Here is a 20026-nt window from a genome sequence, read left to right on the forward strand (position 1 = left end):
GCAAGCCACTAGGAGCTGAGCCTGGTGGTGGAAGCTGAGGCCAGGCTCAGTTCCCCAGGGCTGTGAGCCACTGGGAACTGATCCCAGTGGGGGGAAGTGTCTCCCACCACCAAGCTCAGTTCCCAGCACTGGGGAACTCAGCCTGGCTGGAGGAAGCACCTCTTGCTCCTGGGCTCAGTTTCCAGTGGCTCACAGTGCTGAGCCCGGCAGCAGGAGGCGCTTCCCCCAGCCGGTCTTAGTTCCCCAGTACTGGGATCTGAACTTGGTGGCAGGAGGTGCTTCCTCCAGCTAGGTTTAGTTCCCCAGTGCTGTGAGCCCAGGGCTGTGAAGGTTCTGCTGGACTCCTCCTGGGGGTGCAGGTCCCCAATCTGCCTGCCGGATCACAGGACGCTGCTTCTGCTCCCTGGTTCCTGCTTGTCAGCAGTGTTACGCCTCAGCTCTGTATTCTTGGGCAACCCTGGCACAGGATGCAGTCTGTCTGACTCACAAAGGACTCACCCTCCTCCCTCCCCTCCTCTACCTAAACAAAACTGATTAAGATGCAGTGAGAGACGCACCTAAAACTCTCCAGATAAGGGTGATAAGAGTGAAACAACTGCCCTAGGTCTCATTTACATCCGAGATGGAACCAGATGACCATTCATTTACATGAGAGATGGAAAACAGAAAGCCTGAAGCAGAGACTGCAGTGAATTCTGGGACCAGAGAAGCAGGAGAGCGCTGCATGATGGGGAATCTGTGCTCCCAATGTTAATTAACCCATGTTCACACACACCCAGCTCAGCATTTATCAGACCAGTTCTAATCTGGATTTGCTAAGGACTTTTCTCCCCCCAGACACACACACACAGCTCTAAGTTTAATAGGCATCTCGGGCTGTACATTCCCCGGTCCCACTATGGGAGGCCTATTTAAACTTGATTGACTAAAACTCGGTTGCCGGGTTAGGGAATGCTGAGGCAAGAGACCGAGTCCAAGGGGGTATGGGCAACATTTGAACAATGGTTAAGGGTTCATCACAGCATCCAGCCTGCTGGAGCCCTAATCCCAGGTGTTGTCGTATCTTTCCCGAGACAACTGGTGGGAGTCCTCTCCACAAAAGGTTATGAGCACCCCAATAATTATTTAAGTCTGTTAAAAGACTATAGTAAAATCTGGAAAAGTCATGCTAAGCTGAGGCTTGTGCACAACAAGTAAAAATCCAAAATCCTGATACTGCAAGCTATCTATTGTTCCTGAAGAAACCATGAGATATCCCATCAGGATATCTGCCATCCATAGGAATCTCAAGCTGACTCCCAAGTATTTGGGTTACTCCCTAATCTTAAGTGTTTCCTGATTATCAATCAGTTTCCTGAGATGGTCCAAACCAGATAACCCCTTGTCAATAGAAAAGACAATGATTTACACTACTGAGGGTGCTTCAAAGCAGCTCAACTGAGGGTATAAAAATCTGTAAGTGTGTGTGCTTAAAAAAAGAGAAGAAAAAAAAAAAGAAAGAAGAAGAAGAAGCAGGAGGAAGGAGAAAAAAAGAAGAAGAAAAAAACTCCTGTGCTGACACCATCCCCTGTTGTTCTTGGGACGCTGGAAGAAGAGACCGTCTCTCTCTTCAAGGATTGTGCTACGGACTGTGCCTGTCAGCTTTGCAGCCTGAGTACCGTGGACTCGGTGAGATTCCCAGCGTTCTTTCTTCTTTCTAGGCATAAACTTCTGAACCTGAACTGTATCAGTTAAACTTGAGCTAAGTTTCCCCAAATACTTAGTGAAACCAGGGTCGTATTGTCATTGTTTGTGTTTGTTTTTCTTTTGCATGTCTATTACTACTAGTACTATTATATATTTCATATGCTTAGCAATAAATAACTTTTATAGGCAAACTGGTAGTAATTGGGTATATTTTTCCTTCTCTGCTTCTTTTTCCTCCTGTGCTCTGCAGCAATGCTTCTTTTACCTATGCTAAAGATCCCTGTGAAGCCCAAATTATTGTGGGGTCTGCTCATCAAGAGGCCAAAGATTGGGACGTGCTGAGTTTGAAACACATAAGGGGATCAGCTTGTACAGGCTGATTGACCCAGTTTGACTCAGACGTGCCCTTATGAACTGAATGCTGGCCCATGAGGGTGTCAGCTGGACACCCAGCCGGATTCAGAGGGATTCTGTTTACCTGTGTGCTTGTGTTTGACTGTATTTTATTGTTGCTCTTATGAACTGATTCTTGGCATATGAGGGTGTCAGCCTGTCCATGCTGATCAGCCCGGCCAGATCAGGCGTGTCAGGTTAACTTGTGTATGTGTTTGTGTGTAAGACTGATTTGGTGACTGGAGGAACCCAGTCCCATTGAGATTGAGTCCTGCAAGATAGCTCCACTGGGGGTGAGGGCTTGCAGAAGGGAGAAATACAGCTCCGTATAGTAACACAAGCAGCACATTGACAGAATCACTAAGACCCTAGAAACTATCCCTAATAAATGAGCACACCCCAAAGTAATGGGCAAATTTGGTAACAGCAGCTTGAGGTGCAGTTTCCTATAAGCCCCTGCACCTATCTTCTTGAAACTTAGCAAGCTTTATGCCCACAGAAGGGGCTAACATCTCGGCAAGTTTCATCAGAATCAGGCAAGAAATGATAAAGTTATAGGCTGTTTTGTGCTTCCCCATTATAGCCTATGGGCAAAACATCAAAACAGTGTCAAAACAGCAAAACCGTTTCAACAAAATGGAACAGAACAGTGCTTTTGAAATTAAATGAGACTTGAAATGAAACACAGGTCTGACGAAACAGAAGTCAAAGTGGAATGCTGCTGTTAATCTCTATCCCTGTCCCCTGGGAGAGTCCTCAAAGCCATCATGAACAGAGGGCATAACACTAGCCCACCACCAGCTGCCCCCCCCACTTCAAACAAGGTATCTGATCCTAAATCCAGAGCCAAAAAAGCAGAATATGACCCGTAGTTGGCCACTCCAGCATTTTCACCAGCAAGTTGTCCCCAACACTCTCCAGAAACTTCTTGGATTGCCTACGCACTGCTGTATTGCCCTCCTAGCAGATGTCAGAGTGACTGAAGTCTCCCATGAGAACTAAGGATCTGGAAACTTCTGGAACTTCTCCCATGAGAACCTGTAATCTGAAAACTTCCACTCACTGCCATTGATCAAGAATAACAATTGTGAGCTATTTTATGTTTTATAGTTTCAGTTTTAAAATACTCCAAAATAATTATTGACCTATAATATCTTTATTTATTCTCCCCAGTTAACTAGAATGTATTGCAGTCATTTCTCCTCTTGCTTGCTACTTAGCAGAAAAATGAAGGTGCAGCACAGGTTAAGTTTCACTGGGGGGGTTTTGTTTTGTTTTGTTTTGTTTTTTGTTATTTAAAGAACATTTCTTTTAGCCTTTAGTGTTTCTAATTCTCAGTTTCAGGGAAAAAATTAGATTTTTCTGTACTCTGAAATAACACAAAGGAATATAATATTTATTATTATACAGTTTAGTAAGAAACATTTCCAGCTCTATATTTCCACCAACAGGTGGAGCTAACAATTCTGAATTCAGCATCAGTTAAAGAGTTTATAGCATAAGGTAAATTGAAGATATGGAAAGAATAAAAAATTAAGGAAAGCTATTTTACTGGTTAGCTTCAATAAGTCACGAAGAACATAGAGAATTTGGGATTGTGGAAAAATGGGTGAGATCAAATAGGGATGTACTGAATGTTAAGGGACTGAAATCAGGTGGTTAGACAAGATAGCAAAATGCATCAGAAATAGCAACCATCTAAATCTATAATAACAAAAATATATCACATAGTACTCTGTGTTGTGACACTTTCTGGCTACCATTCCATGTTAATGGCTAATTAAAAAAAGCAAAAGAAAGAGATAAACAAGAAGGGAAAACACTTCAAAAATCTAATATATATATATGTGTGTGTGTGTGTGTGTGTGTGTGTGTGTATGTATGTGTGTATATATATATATATATGTATATATGTATGTGTGTATGTATGTGTGTATGTATGTATGTGTGTGTATGTATGTATGTGTATATATGTATATGTATGTATGTATGTGTGTGTGTATATATATATATAAAATGACATGAGGACAATTCCTGTATTTCTTTCATTCAACTTATTTATTAACTTATATTCTCCTTAAGTAACAAATAAGGATCTAAATAGCAATTTGCATTCACTTCTAATGACACTTCTGACATGAAAAAAAATTGTAGCAATTTATTTGCTGGGATTTTTGCTTTACTGCTATTTATAATTGAAGAAAAAAGCAACAAATCTTTAGGACACATTTGAGGAAAACATGCATAAATAACTACCCTTGCCATATTTCATTTGTTGGAATGCTCTCTCATAATTTATAGAGCCTAGAGGAGCAAATTATTGATCTTTCTGCCTGGTGGAAAATAGCTGAAAAATGTATAGTCTTTCTGGCTCACAGAAAATAGATCTCTGGCACACAAGAGTGTTTTGTGATTTTTAGCAAGTAAAGAGATTCAATAAGTAGCTCTGACAAAAAATTCAGTCAGTCATATCCTCTGCTTAAATAAACTGCCATAGTTGTATGGACATTCAGTTTCACAAGTGCCAGGGCTCTGCAAAGTAAAACAGAGAACTCACAGACTGGTTGTATTTCTGGATCATAGGGCACATCTACATGAGATGCCTAATACAATGTGCATTATCGGTGTACGCCTTCATGCACACGCCCTTAATGCTCATTTAAAATGGCAAAATCAAGCTAAATTTGATACCTGAAAATGCAGGTATCGAGTTTAGGCACGACTAGTTAAAGCTCATTAACGCACATGTAAACATGATCCAGCACCAACTTTAGCACCAGGTCTGCCAAGCCACTAGGGGCACATGGCAGGGCTGCAGGGACTTGGAACTAACTTTAGCACACTAACCTTAGTCCCAAGTTCCTGCACGTGTAGATACCTGCTAAAAATTGCTTAATAAACATTAGTTTAATGAGTATTAAATTTAGTTACACTTAAATGCACTTAAATGCACCCATAGTCATACTTTTGTTCTTCTTTCATTGAGCTTCAGTTTCATAAGGCAAATAAGGGGAACATTAACTGGCCTAGTGATAATTAAAGCATACCCACAGGAGCAATTATTCCCTCTACTCTGGTTAATTTTCATTCACTGAGGTTCACAGCTGCAACAAAATAGGCACACGTATCACATCACTGCAATATGCAAGTGCAAAGTGTTTTTGTCTTTTAGGAGCATTGTTGGTAAAGATTTCTAATAACTGTTAGCAGGACACGGCAATTTCCTTCACAAAAGTGAACATCTACTCAAGGATAGTCTTGCCATTTAGTATCTTACCCCTAGCATCCCATTTTGTGGCAAGCTAAATGAGAAGGATATGACAAAAATCACTCTGGTGACATCTGGAATCGATCTTTCTTTCTGGCCGTGGCTGAGAGACCATGTTGTTCTCATCAGTCAATAACCTCCTCCACATAGAAAAAAGTTGGTTAAACATACTTGTCATGGGCCTTTGAAACTACTGACCAATAAACTGTCTCCTGAAAGCATAAGGAGATTCTCAATTTAGCTGGGTTTTATTGTTATAATTATTTTGAGATGTTGTGGAAGGTATGTTGGACAATTGTTCATATCCAAGAGCTTTCTAATACAAGGTGTTGCTGCAAGATTCCACTATCTTACCATTTGCTGCAAAGTATGTGTGAGGTAGCCAAATGACATAGTGAGATGTTTGAGCTGCATGTTAACAGCACCCAGTTCTTGTATTCATCTTTGTTTTCCCAGTGTTTGGCTGAGATGGGATCTTGATGAGCCTCAGCTGATTGAAAGTTGTTCCAAACACAATAAAGGTGATGTTGATCGCTAGTAAAATACAACTACAGTTACAGATGGAGAATACATACTGTCTTTCCAAGAAGCTGAGTCAGGAGCCCAAGTTGCTTATACACTCTTAGATAAGCACAGTGGCCAGTTATGCTTTTTCCCATACTCCCTTTATCAGATTTCAGTGACTACTCTTTAAGGCAGGGGCGGGCAATTTTTTTGGCTGGAGGGAGGCTTAACAAGGTTTGGTGAGTTTTGGAGAGCTGCATTGGTAGCTCTGCCCCTTGACAGTTTCCCCACCCCCTGGTTGCCATCTTGGAACCCAAAATCCCACCCCTAACCCCTGACATTTGCCTTCAGAAGTCCTTCCCCTCACCCCATGGAAATACTTCTTTAAGGGGGGGTGGGGTTACCACCTTACAACCAGAAAATAAATACATCATACACTAAAAGTCAAACACCTACTATAACATATTTTAATTTTATTACAAAAATATTTTTGTCATGATTTGTGTTTGCATAGTGTATGTAGAGGTGACTGCATAATAACTCAAAAATAAAGTCTTAGTCTTGTATATCATGTTGGGGTGTAGTTGGGAGGGTGTGTGTATGGTGGAGTGTGTGGGGGTATGGGTGTGTATGGTGGGGTGTGTATGTGTATGGTGGGGTGTTTGGGGGATGTGGGGAGGGTTTGTGAGGGGGTGTGACTGTGTGTGTAGGAGGCAATAGGGTATTTTGGGGGTGTATATGTGGGGGGCTTGTTGGGGTTGCGTGTGAGTGTGTGGCATTTGTGGGGTGTGAGGAAGGGTGGGGGGGTGGGGACCCTCCTCACCCACTCCCCCCATGGTGTGCAGCCCCCACAGGCAACAGCAGCAGCAGCAGGCAGGGGCACTTTGTGCTTGTGCCTGGCAGCATGCGGCTCCAGCCAGAGCTGCACATGGGGGCAAGGACTGCAATCTGGCCAGGCCACTTCTATTGCCGGGGCTCCCCTTGGCACACACGCAACTCTTGCACTCGCACACCACTGGAGGGAAGCTCCACATGCTGCAACTGGCTACCTTCATGACTCCCTGCCATACAGGTCCTGGGACTTCACGGGAAGTTGAGGAAAATCCTGGCCCCTGCTTTCCTGTGGAGTTCTGGGACCTGTGCAGTGTGGAGCAGTGAAGGCATCCAGCTCCAGTGCATGGAGCTCCTCCCTGGCGGCGTCCGAGTGTGGGACTTTCACATGTGCAGTGGGGAACCCCAGTAAGAGAGGTGGCTTGGCCAGGCTGTGTACCTCACCTTTACATGTTGTGCAGGCTGAAGCCACAAGCCACTGGGCATAAGTGCCCTGAGCACCCCTGCCTACTGCTGTTGCCATTGCTGCCACTGCCTGCAGGCACTGTGTACCATGGGGGGAATGTTGTGAGGAGGGGCCCTACACCCCTTGCACCCACCCTCAAACCCACACCCTGCCCACCCGAACTCTGCATTGCTCCCGGCCCCAGGGACATAGACTCTGTACGGCTGCCAGCCCCACACTCTGTGCGCCCACCCATCTGCATCTCCCCTGCTGCCCGCACCCCCACTGCTTCCCTACCTGTTACCCAGAGTGGGATGCCAGGGCAGCCAAACAGGTACCATTGTGGCTACAGCAGTGAGTGTCAGCAGCAGCGCTGCCCAGAAACTGCATGCTGGCCATGCCAGGCCCTTCCACTCACAAAGGTGGGAGTTAGGCACAATAGGCTATGGTGGTGGGGGTATATATAGTGGGTGCCTCATTCCCACCATCATGGGTGGAAGAGCTGGGTGCAGTACAATTAGTTGGTGGGCACTACTGGCCAGATGAATGTGCCTGGCAGGCTGGATCCAGCCTGTGGGCTATATTTTGCCCACCCCTACTCTAAGGCAAACATTAGCACAGCTACCCATACCTTTGTAATCTCTATGCTGGATTATTTCTATGATACTTTTTGTGCAGGCCACTCCAATACTTCAGTTTATACAGAATGGAATAGTTTGATTACTAGTGGTAGCCTGTGGGCATCATGACTCTGTTTTCACTTTGGTCCCTTACCTTTTTTATTGCCTATATTAAGCAGTATAAGAAAATGTTGAAGTCCTGCAATCCATGTATCATCATTACATTGATGCCTCTTCTTTCTATAAAGTATGTAGCTATATCCCTGTGCCTGGATGAGATCACCACCTATACAAGAGTTTGAAAAATGCTGTGGTTATGAAAGTGGGCACTAGATATTCACGTGTTTCCCCATTCACACAATCATGTTATCATCCTTCAAAGGATTTTACCTTGAGACTGTCAAATTCATCTGTAGCCTCGCTTTTAGAGATGGGCTCAACCACTTCTGATATGCAGGCTCAGTTAGTGCTACTCATTATACATAATGAGCACTCCAACATTAAACACCAAAAAACAAAACAAACCCTTAAGAAAATCCAGATTACAACATCCTGCTTCCTCAGTAGTACAAGATACTGAGAGCATTATACCCACTACTCTGCTCAAAACACAAGATCACTATAAAATATTAAAGCATGTTCAAGATGTACATGTTAATTTTCAAGATTCTCCAGAGAGCTACCCTCAGATACACCCTGAAGTTTTCTCTATAGAACTATAATGGCATCTCATGAAGGTATGTTCTTCAAGGGTAATAGCTGCGTTAGAACAAGATACAAGACTTTCTCACCAACCTATCCTGTATTAGTTGTAAGGTGTTATTACAGGTAATCTCACTTTGAGAGTATGAGCTTCTCTGAATTCCAAGTTCTGCCAACTCCTGACTGCTTCCCATGTAAAAGGGAAGAGCAATGATCTCTCAAGCTGGTGCTCAAGGCAGATGAGGACAAAAAGTAACTGGACTGCCTTAACTTAACCTTTGTACCACAAGAATACTGCTACAGGTGCTGCTGGTGTTATGGATGGAAGTAAGGATTTAGGAATGCCCAGCTATTTGAACTTCACCATGGTTCTATTTTGTATATTAACTTTTAGACTATTAGTATAAATTTGTGAGGAAGTACAGATGAGTAGTAGGTTCATTACTGTCAAAACCAGAAAAACAACTTTTCCATTGCATTTTTCCCTTTAAGACATCTTGTTTTTGATTCGGTAGCTGCTTGCAAGGAAAAAGATAATGGGGAAGAAAGAGAATGATTGCCAGTCTAGAAATCCACCCTGTATTCTTTCCATTCTGTGTATTAACAAGAATAATTTAGATTCTGCCACCTAAAGCAGCCTTCAACTAACTGATGGGGGGTTCCAAAGAGGATGGGGTTAAACTGTTCTCAGTTGTGGCAGGTGACAGAACAAGAAGTAATGGTCTCAAGTTGCAGCAAGGGAAGTTTAGGTTAGATATTAGGAAAATCTTCTCAATAGAAGTGTAGTAAAACATTGGAGTGGGTTACCCAGGAAGGTTGTAGAATCTCCATCCGTGGTGGTTTTTAAGGCTGGCTAGACAAGGCCTTGTCTGGGATGATCTAATTGGGGATGGTCCTTCTCTGAGCAGGGTGTTGGATTAGATGGCCTCCTGAGGTCCCTCCCAACCCTAACCTTCTATGATTCTATAAAAGAAAGCTCTCTTATGCCATCAATAATGCCTGTGCCATTCAGTTATCTTCAATGAGTTCTTACAGATGTAACTGAGTTTTAAAAAGAAATTCTGTTGATATAACATAAGAAGAGTGAAATAGTAGATAGAACAAAGGCTTGTACAAATCTCTATATTAAATAAAAACAGGAAGTAAGTGATATTATAAAGTGGCCAACAGACAAGAGAAATGCTGTAGAAAGGGTAACCTGATAAGTGGAAGAGCAAGACCATACAAGATGCTAATTATCACCAGGGATCCGGGTTTTCTGTTTCCCATGCAAAAATGGAGAAAACCGTGGCTGGGCAGCACATGCATGGTCCACAGAGGGGCACTACTGCCCTCACCCCCTGACCCTGCTCCTGGGAGTGGGCACAGAGTGAGCAGAGATGGGGGGCTGGCAAATAATCAGGGATCCTAGTTTTCCATGATAAAAAAAAAAAGTCACAAATTCTCTGATAAAAAATCCAAAATCCGTGATAAAAATTAAAGGCCCCCACATGGGCCCCCCCACCCAGCCCTGCTAGTACCCTTCACTCCCCCTGCACAGTCTCCCCAGTCCTGCTTATCAAGTACTCCCATTAGGTACTCCTGGTGGGGCTTTCGCTAACACTTTCCCCTCCCTCAGCTTGGGCAGGTAGGTGGGCAGGCAGAGAGGTGGGGGGAAACAGAGCGCCCCCCCCCGGAGCACAGTGGTGGAGGGGCAAGGGGCAGTGCCAGCCCCCCATCTCAGCTCACTCTGTGCCCACTCCCAGGGTTGGGGGGCGAGGGCAGCAGTGCTTCTCTGCAGGCTATACACAGGCTGCTGAGGGGGAGCTCACATATGGCAGCCACTGCCACCACTGCACCTCGCGCTGTTTGCCTGTGGCTGGTGGTGGGAAAGCCACACAGGATGCAGTGGCAGCCACTGAGTGTGAGCTCCCGCTCCCCACCAGCCAGGCGGGCATGGGCCACTCACAAAGGGGCACTGCTGCCCTCACCCCACTTGCCCTGCTCTGGGGCAATGCAGTGGTGCTGGCATGCAGTGGCCACCACCGCCACAACACTGCTACTGGTGGCTGCCCCCACACCGCACCTCCACTCACATGGTGACGGCCACCAGCACCACTGCACTGCTGCTGCCATGCCCTGTGCCACTTGCCCAGAGCAGGGCTGAGGGCAGCAGTGCCCCTCTATGGGCCTCACTTGCCTGCTTGGCTGGGAGGGGGCTCACATGTGGCAGCCGGCACCACACCACCGCACCCTATGTCCCGTGTGGTTTTCCTGCTGCTGGCCACAGGCAAGTGGAGTGAGGTGCAGCAGCAGTGCTGGCTGCCACATGCAAGCTCTCCCTCCTCACCCCCAGAGGCTGGGCAGCACACATGTGGCCCACAGAGGGACACTGATGCCCTGGCCCCCCTGGCCCTGCTCCTGTGAGTGGGCACAGAGTGAGCTGAGGTTGGGGGCCAGCAGTGCCTCTCACTCCTCTCCCACTATGCTCTGGGGCATGCTCTGTTCCCACCCCCCTCTCCCTGCCTGCCCACCCGCCTGCCTTGGCTGAGGGAGGGGAAAGTGTTGGCGAAAGCCCCACCAGGAGTGCCTGCCAGCCAGCAGGCACTTCATGTCTTCCCCCAACACATCCTGGCTCCCTCAGCTCCCAGCCAACTTCCCCACCAGCCCTGGCCCATAACCCTCAAGCCCCACTTACCTCCAGGAAAAAGAAGGCTGATCCTCCTACCACAACAGCCTCCAGTAAGTGATCGTATCGGGTCCTGTCCTTTCTCCCTTTCCCTTCCCCTCCAAGCAGGGCTGGGTCTTTCCCCCCTTTTGCAAACAGCACTTGCAGGCTGGAACTCAGTCAGCCTGCAAAGCTCTTTGCAAAAGGGGGAAATCCATGGGTTTCCCTGCTAAAAGGGAAAATCTGCATTTTCTCCAATTAAAATGGTTTTCTCCATTTTTCCATGTGAAATGGAAAACCTGGATCCCTGCTGATTATCACCTATGGAGTGCAGAGACCTTAGCAGGGATAAAGTAGATTATAAATGGTATGAAGTCAATGTCTGCATTAAATCTATGGGTCTTAGTGTCCATTAAGCTAATGATTTTTTGTTCCCCAGCCAGTTGTTTGAAGGCATGCTGTACATTTCCTTTGAGCATGAGGTCAGAAAGAGGGTTTTTTTCTGTGACAAATGTTCTCCTACCTGTGTGCTAGTGTCTTTTATCTTTTTTTCTGTGATCATTAATTTTTGGCATAGCTTTTGTCTAGTTTCACATACAGTTTCCCTGAGGGCATTTGGTGCACTGGATGAAGTATATTACATTCTAGGATACACATGTGGGATCTGTGGATTCTGATTGTTTCATTGTCGTGCATGCTGATTGGTATGACAGTAAAGATAAATTGACAGGTTTGCCTTCTTTAAGGCAGAGTTGGGGCCTCATTAGGTGCCTGTTGATCAGCAGGAAGTTTGCTTCTGAAGATGAGTTCAGCGAGGTTGGGGGCTTTCTGGAAGCCAGGAGTAAGGGTACTGGAAATATTTTTCTCAAGGTCTGGTCATTTTCAAGTACAGTCTGCAATTGTTTGATGATCATTCTTGTGTGTGGTAGGTGACCATCAGGGATATACAATCATGGAAGCTTCTTTTGGTACTGTAGCAGATTGCTGTAGGGTATTGGGGTGGCTCTTTTAAAGATATGGTCTATTTCTCTGCTGGAGTGCTTTTGCTAGCTAAAGGCAGTTTTCACTTTGGCGAGGAGATGTCCCAAGTATTCTCAGAGCAGATGCAGTGGGATCTAAGGATCTGACTATAGAGTATAGCTTTTTGGTGTCTTGAGAATGATTGCTATATCTCCCCAACACAATACAAGACATAGTAATTATTATAGTTTTCTAATGTTGATCAGTGCTATAGCAAGGGGAGAGGGGGGAGATGAGTGGGGCAACCTCCCTCAGTCCCAAAGTGAAGGGGCACCAATAGGCACTGCTCATCTGGGGTGGGATGTGGGATGGAGCAGCAAACAACTAATTTGGGGGAGGCAGAGATGGGGGAGAGGGCGGCTCCCACCGCTGCTTGCATTCCTGGGCAAGCATGGGGTGGGTGTGCCCCCCAGATCTGTGCATGGGCTGAGAGTGGGCTGCCGCTGCAGGCTTTGCCCCAGCTGCCAAACTTCCTTGCCACAGTACTGATCTTGATTAATTTTAAACTAGAGAAAGTATTCCTTTATTTCTCTATCAAGTATGGGTTTTAGGCATAGAATCTTGTAAGTAATTTACTCTAATAAGAGTAGTTTCTTAAACTCTCCATTGTAATTAATTTCTACTCCATTTGCCAATTTTTCAGGCATCATAGCACAGAACATCCTATAGTGTATTCATATTTGTTCACAAAGTTGCCATAGATTTAAAATTCAGGGAATATTCCCTGCAGTTTCTTATTTCAACTACATTAAGTCACTCAATATTGTCTCAATTAAAATTTGTATTTTACATTTTAAAAGCATGTTCCGGTTCGGTTATTTTCTCAGGATAAATAGGCTGAAGCAGCTAAACAAGAAGATACACTTTAGCCTAACTTTTATTGACATTTTCGGCCTATATGTTCATAGTTCATCCAGTTGCATTATAACATGATTTTTCCACGTAACAGAAATATGGAAACTTTTCTTTAAATGACCCCCCACCAACCTTAACAAGATTTTTTTTTTTTTAAATATTGGACCCAGACTATCAGGCATGCTGTTGTAATCAAAGTCCCATCCTCCCAGCTCAAAACTTAGGTATTCTTACTAGCCTTCCTTCATCAAGTTATTTGGAATACAAATAGAAAAATAAAAAATCTGGACCCGGCGTCTGCTCTTGTGGAATATAAAAGAAAATTACTATTACCCAGGATCACTCCATGGAAAGTAATTTGGATTGATCTGCTGAGTGCCTCAAGGAAGTTAAGGAAGTTGACAGCTGTTGTTACCATTTGATAATATTTTTGCAAGCTTGTAAACATTTTTAAATTCTGGGGAGCCAGACAAAATTTATGAACTCTCTAGCCTGTGGGGAGTATATGGGTTGGGCCAAGATATATGTCAGCACTAGGTTAGGACAAAAAAAAGGATTTGCATCAGTAAAAAAACAGAAAGGGTTTCAATAAAAAGGGGAAAGAATAGTTATATTTCCAAAACTCTATCCCAAATACCAAAGGAGCAAATCCCTTGATTTCCTTAAGAAAGACTTAGTGAGAATATTTCAACATCTTTTTTACTTCCCCCAAATGTTCAATCACTGATAAAATGACACTTTTGACAACTTGCCAGTTTAAGATTGTTATTGTGGTATTTTTAGGTGACTTCTTACCGCAGACATAACATTTTCATAGTTTTGGCACGGAAAAGAAATCTTGCTCAATTCTCAGCCTACGGGTCAGATCCAGTCTATGAAGTAGCAGCATTAGGCCCACTGGGCTCCCATGGATCAAAAAATTTGGTGGTGGGGAGTGGTAGCAGTATTAATTACTCATCCACTACTGCCAGATTTATGTACCTGTGAGAAACCTGCTGGTCCAGATACCACAGACCTACATGCTAGATCAGGCATGTGGGACTAGGACAGTGTGGGACCTGATCCAGATGTGTGGGGCTGAGCCAAGTTGTTGCAGAGTCTGATCCAGGAATGTGGGGCCAAGGCAAGGCAGTGTGGGGCCCAACCTCATGCCCTGACTCCATGAAGGACCCAGCCCACAAACCAGCCCCATGCCACTCACTTGGCCTGTAGAGCCAAAAGTTTGAGCACCACTGTTCAACACTGAATAGAGATTTGTTTTACTCTCCTTCAACAGCAACAACTATTCTTGTTATGATGATTGCTTTTTTTCTGATCCCAATGCCTCTGGAGTTACTGTAAGAAAAAAGGAAGTTAGATTCAGAAGCAGAGTTTGTTGAGAAGTATATTTCATAATGTATGAACACCTTGGCTAAGTACAGACAGACAAAAAGCCCAAGGCTGAATTGATTGAGTCTTCACAGGTTAATCTAAGCTACAAAGATTAAACTGAGAAACAACTGGACACACATTTACCTTTGAGTCAGAAAATGCAGCCATATGCCTGCAGTGGCTAAGGCCAGAAGCCAGGCAGTGCTAGAGTGCAACCTTCTTGCAGATCCTCTTCCTGCTGCCCTGAGGACTCTGGGATTTGTAGTCCAACAGCAGGAACCTGCAGGTTTGCTCATCACTTCCTCTTCCTGCTTCCAGTTGCCTCTGGGACTTGTAGTCTGAAGTCACAGCCAACAGTAACCCTTTTCAGCTGGGGCAGAAAGCATAGCACAGCACAGGGCTGGAAAGCATACTGGGATGCTGGGGGACTGTGATTTAACTTGAACCAGGAAGGAGTCTGGGACAGAAGTTTCATAAACCAGTTTGACCCAAATCAATTAAACCTGATTCAACCAGATTTATCTCAAACCTGTTTCAGCCATTTTGAAACTGGTTTATGTGCACTGAGCTACTGTTCTGTTACAGGTCTAAACCAGTTTCTGATCACTTAGACCAGTTTGTGTGTAATTTCTGTCCCTAGCCCTTAAGTTTTGTGTTTAGGCTGTAAACTGTGAGCCATGTTAACAATTAGCTGAAAGGACCAAGTATCATAACTAGCTGTTACATACTACTCTACTTTAAAAATTCCCAGAATTCAGCTATTATGGGCATTTCAACATCTCACATTAATAAGCTTTTTCTTTCCCTTGCTATCAGATCAGAGTTTTGGTATATCAGATCCTGTTCATGAACATTTTTTTACAAACGCTGTCATAGCCTAATTGGCTATGTGAAGCAGTCTCAGAAGAATGGAAAGTCAGGAGGCCTGGGAAATGCTGCTTCTGTTGTACCTGACCAAGACAATCAGTATAATCTTAGTTTTGCTAGAATTTAATTGTGGCAGGTTTCTGGTTATCCTGGCATGGATTCTAGGGATAATGTTTTTCAGTACAAAGAGAGAGAATTACATAGCAATGGAGCAATCTCTCTCCAAAGTTTTCCCTAAGGGAACATGTAGTTATACAGTAGCATACTATGGCTGGAAACAGCATTGCTTTGTTCCTCACAACAAAGCCCTGATTAGAACTTGACTTACTACTAGATTAATTCGCTTTTTGTGGGTTTTGTTAGAAAAATGTCAATGACTTCCACTTCACAAGGAACTTTCAGGACTGATTCAATTCATGCTGTGCGCTGACAAACAGTCCTATATGCAACAGATAAACAAAGAACTTTAATACATATTTGAAACTTTTTACCATAATATAAAAAACTTCTGAGGAGTAAACAGCACAAAAAGGTTCCAAAATATTGAATTCTAAGAAGGAAGTTTTATATAAAAATATTTATCAGACTTAGCCTGCATGTTAGAAGACAGGAGATGCAGGAACTACTGTATTACTCTAGAGTGCAGTGAACATTTATTACTGCCTGTGCTGTCACAATAAGTTTCTATGTATGCCTTGATGTGCCACATGGCAGGGAGTTTACTCTTCTGGAGACTGCCTTTAGAGACAGGAAACATGAACCTCTGAGTGGAAGTAACTATAATAGTGATCCTGCTTGGCCATGAGCCTGAAACCATATATTGCATCTCTACAGGTTTCAGTCCACCACCACAGACATCAGTACAGACAAGGAAGGAAGAACTAGGCTATAAAAATGCAGACTCTAAGAAAAGAATTTATAAATAAATGACACTGAATTGGTTGAACATGGATGTAGGCCAGTGCTTGACATCTGGGTGTAAAGTAAGTGTGAATTTGCTTGGGCTGCCTACTTACCCTTCCTGTACAACTACTCGCTTATCCTGTCAACTCCTTCATTACAAGCAGTGATTTTCAAGCTGTTAGCCTATAGGTCAGAAATTTTACTTTATACGATACTTTGGGTCAATTCCTTGCCCTATTCCACTCCCTACATGCCACACCAGTGATGGAAAGAACAGAAAATAGGTAGGCTGTTGGGAATTACTCTTCTGTAAGGGAGTCTAATAAGACTATGTGAAAGACAAGTATTTCTTTGGGTGATATCTTTTATTTAACCATCTACATGGTTGGGATAGAGCTAGACAAGCTTCTGAAAATCTGCCTCTTTCCCATAATTCCTGGACCATCGTGGCTATAATATCACTATGACACTAACAAGGATAGTTAGTCTGGCTGACTCCTAATGTATCCCCATTAATAAAGCAGTTGACTGAATCTTAAGAGAGAAAATTCAACAACTATCATTTGTGGTTATTTGCAAGTTGATTATTTGCTTTTGGTTCCAATGGGTGTGTCTACACAAGATGTTTACTGCATGGTAGCCTAATAACACTGTGCAGTAGCGTGCCAGTCAAAAACCATGCTAATAAGCTACTGTGCAGTGTTATTAGGCTACTGTGCAGTAACCATCATAAAAAAAACTGTGCACTGGCACGACTGCACAGTAACTGTACTTACTGCACATTTACTTAGTATTTCATTCAGTAAGTACTAAACTAAATGTGCAGTAACTAATCACAATGAACATGTAGATGGACCCAATCAGGACCAAAATCTCATGAGCTAAAGCAGTAAATGTGTCCAAACATGATTTTTTAAAAAATTAATAAGATGGCTGGCATTTTTGGCCACACTAAATTTTTAAAAAACTCCTCTTTCCTGTTGGATCCATCTCAAAATAAAAGTCACACTCCAGTTTCTTTTCTCAGATGATTCAGTAGTCCCAAAAGGGGGAGTACGTTTGCTGAAATCACCAGAACTGAGGAACTTTGGAAAGGTTATTAAAGTACTGTAAGTGTGTTTTGCGTTATTAGCAAAAGTAAGTATTTTGTGTGATGTAGCTCAGCTGGATGTCCATTTCTTAATCTAGAACTTCCTGCTAGCAGGCAACACCCCAGTGCACCTGCTTGTGTTAGTTAATAGACACAAAATCCCAAAACTTTGCAGACTGAATCAGATCCAGCAATTTGAGTCTAGATTCCATTTTTTTCCATTCTACCCTCGTATTTAAAAGACATTTAGCCTCTGTCTAACATTAACCCTTCTCAGACTCCTAACCAGAATTACTCCTGTGCCTTGCACATGAGGCTCTGCCCAAGAAAAGCAGCGAGCCTGATCTCCCCCTCCCCCACCCCTCTGAGCCTGTCTACCTGCCTGAGCTGCACGGGGACCCAGTGCTTCCCTCCATGGCTGCGGTGCCCTCTGGGACTGCCCAAGCCAGGTGCCTGTGGGCAGGGGCCAGCTGGGGGTGGCCCACTGCTGCCACAGAGGGAAGCACCAGCCCACCGCCCCCATCCCACCGCAGCCCAGGGACTGCTCTGCCCGCTAGCAACTCGCTCTCCCATCCGCACCAGAAAGGCAGGTAAATCAGCAGGGTGTCTGCACAACACGGGTTTAATCAGCCCTAAATTGAAGCAGTATGTTTTTAAAATCCACTGCTTCAATTTAGGACCCCTGTTTCATCTGCACATGCCCTAATACAGCAGACTGTAGCAATCTCTGGGACAGGGCCTCAAAATTCAGACCCGCTGTCCAATTTTTGTGTGCATATTAAATGATAGCCGCATTGTAGGTCAAGTTATATCATTTAAATGAATGTCTATATGTCCTAAAGTATATATTAAAACACTGAACAAGGCATTTGGGTGAGTTATGGTTTCTGTTGGAACATTAACTTATATTTCACAATAGTGTTGGAGTGATGATGTAGCCATGTTGATCCAGAAAATGTGAGAAACAAGGGTATTTGGGGGGTTCTCTCTTATCTAAGACTCTCTCCCAACCATGCAGATTGTCCATTAAGCTATTTAATCACAATATATTCTTCTTCATGTCTGAGAAAGAAGCAGATGTAGTTTGAGTTAAGTAACAACAGAACAATAACCTGTGTAAAGCTACATAGGTAAATAAAATACAGTCTGCTTAAAGAAAAAGAACAGGACCATAAAATGGACAAAAAGTAATTATCAGGATTAGCTGAAAGACAGGAGAAACAGAAAACCTAATCAGTGGAATAAGATGACCAGTGAGGAGGGAAGAAGGTTGTTATCACCAGTGGAGTGCAGAGATATTGCTAAGTAGATTATAATAATCCATAAAGTCAATTTCTGTGTTTAATCCTTGTTGTTTTAGAGTTATGAATTTTTGTTCCTAGGCCAGTCTTTTGAGGGGGGGTTGTAAATTCCCTTAAACATAAGGATTGTGAGGTCAGAAAGTATGTCATTGTTCATGAAAAGCATTCTCCTACTCACATGCAAGCATTTGTCAATCATCCAGAATGAATGAACACAAGAAAAAGATAAATTTCTTGCTCTATTTGATCATAAGCGTCCAACTTGCAGATTCTAATTGGGTTTAGTTTTGTAATGAACACTTCTGGAGGAGTAGGGTTGGAATGGGTGGGGAAGGGAGCCAAAGTCTTTTTGCCTTTTTTTGTTTTGTACATGTTTTAGTTTAAGAAGTCATCTGATGTCCTAAACTGTGCATTTGCTAAGAGATTCAAGCAAGATGCATGTATTATTATTTTATATATGTAACCCTTCTGCCAGGCACCAGTTGGCAATAACAAGGGCTAGGTTCAATTTTGGCACACTAAATATATCTTACCTTGGCTCCAGCCCCCATCCAAACCACCTGGGAAACACTAAATGAATTACTAGGGTATCCCACATAAACAAAACCCCCTCATTATAAGCAGTATAAACATAAAAACCCAAATTTATTACAGAGAATAAAACAAAACCACAACAAAAACATTAAATATAATTTTATAACACTATTAACTACAAAGTAAAGTCTACACGTGGTACCATCCTGGGGGAGGCTTTACCCATACCCAGGCAGTCTGGGACTTGGGGCTCCCCAGTGGGTAGCTCCAGGGGCCTGCATCCCTATACCTGCCCTGTAGCAATGGGCTGGAGAGGGGGGGCCCACACTGGAGAGTCCTATGAGCTGCTCCATAGGTTCACTACACTGTGGGGAGCTGCTCAAGAGCATGGGTCCTTCTGCAGTGCAAGGGGCTCCATTGTTCCTGGAGAAGTGGTAGAGCATCGACCTCCATGGTGGCTTTGAGGGGTTAACTGCTGCTTTCATCAGCACACCGCACCCCAAACTTCCTAGTCCCGATTCCAGCTCTGCTGGGCAGAAAACTGTAAAAGAGTTTGGAGGAAAAGTCAGGACTATCTTGGTTTGGGGCTAAATTACAACTAGCACCCAGCCACACTGCTTGGTTGGGACATAAACTACAACAAGGACAAAAGGAGGCCCAGGCGTATCCCACTGGGCCTCAACTGGTCAACAAAAGCTGGTCTCACCCTGGCCCAAATCTGCCATTCAAACGTAAGGCTGGGGTTCAGCCACACAGCTAGACTGAAATGAAAAAGCTGTGAAACAGCAAAAAAGGGCCAAGGCCTATGGCTGCAGCCTGGACATCCAGTCTCAGCTATACCACTGTGCTGAGACATTACAAATCCCGAACACAGTGGCCAGTAATTGCCAGGACCCATTCCTGGGCAGTTTTCTCCAGGGATTAATAACCCCATGGCGTTAACCCACTTAAGAAAAAAGGGGGAAAGAGGGAGGAAATAGGAGTCTCAA

The 20026-nt window shown here is 43.9% G+C and overlaps 1 long non-coding RNA gene across 2 annotated transcripts in view; it reads right to left on the bottom strand.

Moving 5' to 3' along the window:
* Nucleotides 1–12975: 12975 nt before the first annotated feature.
* Nucleotides 12976–20026, bottom strand: part of LOC109284941 (uncharacterized) — a 68937-nt gene continuing 61886 nt past the window's right edge. For both annotated transcript variants that reach the window (XR_009459849.1, XR_009459850.1), the window contains exons 4-5: nucleotides 14487–19578; nucleotides 12976–14306 (exon numbers count right to left, since the gene is read on the bottom strand). This is a non-coding gene — a long non-coding RNA (uncharacterized LOC109284941). The remainder of the gene's footprint in view (nucleotides 14307–14486; nucleotides 19579–20026) is intronic.

Source organism: Alligator mississippiensis, chromosome 2, assembly GCF_030867095.1.
Source record: "Alligator mississippiensis isolate rAllMis1 chromosome 2, rAllMis1, whole genome shotgun sequence".
Lineage (NCBI taxonomy): Eukaryota > Metazoa > Chordata > Crocodylia > Alligatoridae > Alligator > Alligator mississippiensis.